Here is a 996-nt window from a genome sequence, read left to right as displayed (position 1 = left end):
GGGGGGGGGGGGGGGGATTTTGTGAAAGTGATTATCAACTGTTGAAGTCTAATTAGTGTTGTTAATTATTTTCTTAATTTTAATTAACCGGAAACGGGAAGAATCGGGAAACTGACTTTTCGTTGTCGGCAAATTTATAACGGCTATTTTTCCTTCTTTAATTCTTCTGTCTATTTCACTTTTAGAATGTAAAATTATTTATTTACTGTTTTTTATCAAAGCATTATTAAAATAATGCCTAAATTAATACATAAAAAAAATATCCAAAAAATTCAAAAATATATTTATTAATTTTAGATGAAAATAATTCATGAAATATCGATAAACAATAAATAAAAATTTTAAATTTACTTTTTATAAATGTAAAAAGTATATTAATGAATTTTTTTAAAATTTAAAAATATTATTAAAAGTTCCACCGTTATGTTATTTCAATTATTTTTATATTGTTATTAGATTTATAATTTATTATATGATAATTATTTAAATATTTATATCTAACTTTTTTTTAATCTAAATTATTTGATTAAAAAATTCATTAATTTCAGGGTAAAATAAATGAAAAGATTAAATTTGAAATTGAATTTAATAAGTTAAAATTGAGGAATAAGAAAAATATTAATTAAACACCCATCTTAGATTCCAATTAAAAAAATAAATAAATTAGATTTGTTTTTCTAATTATTTATTTATTTTGTTTTTTTTCAGAATCAAATGAAATAAACTTTAAACTCACGCGATAGATACGCGCATGAGTACACGGACTAATCATTTCAAATCTGTCTTAGAATAAACAATAGTAGATGGGCGGTGTGCAACACGCTCCTCTGTGCGATCCGCGTGGCAAGCGCGTTGGATAAGTGTGGGTGACAAGATTTGGATAGTTGTGGGCCAGTTGGACCCACGCGCCCGAACCCTGTAGCTTATCCACGACAAAAACTACAATAAATAAAACTAATAAAAAAATCATTATATAATGCCACCTTTACATCCTTG

Source organism: Cucurbita maxima, unplaced genomic scaffold (genome assembly GCF_002738345.1).
Source record: "Cucurbita maxima cultivar Rimu unplaced genomic scaffold, Cmax_1.0 Cma_Scf00015, whole genome shotgun sequence".
Classification (NCBI taxonomy): Eukaryota; Viridiplantae; Streptophyta; class Magnoliopsida; order Cucurbitales; family Cucurbitaceae; genus Cucurbita; species Cucurbita maxima.
Note: the sequence above shows the minus strand (reverse complement) of the source record.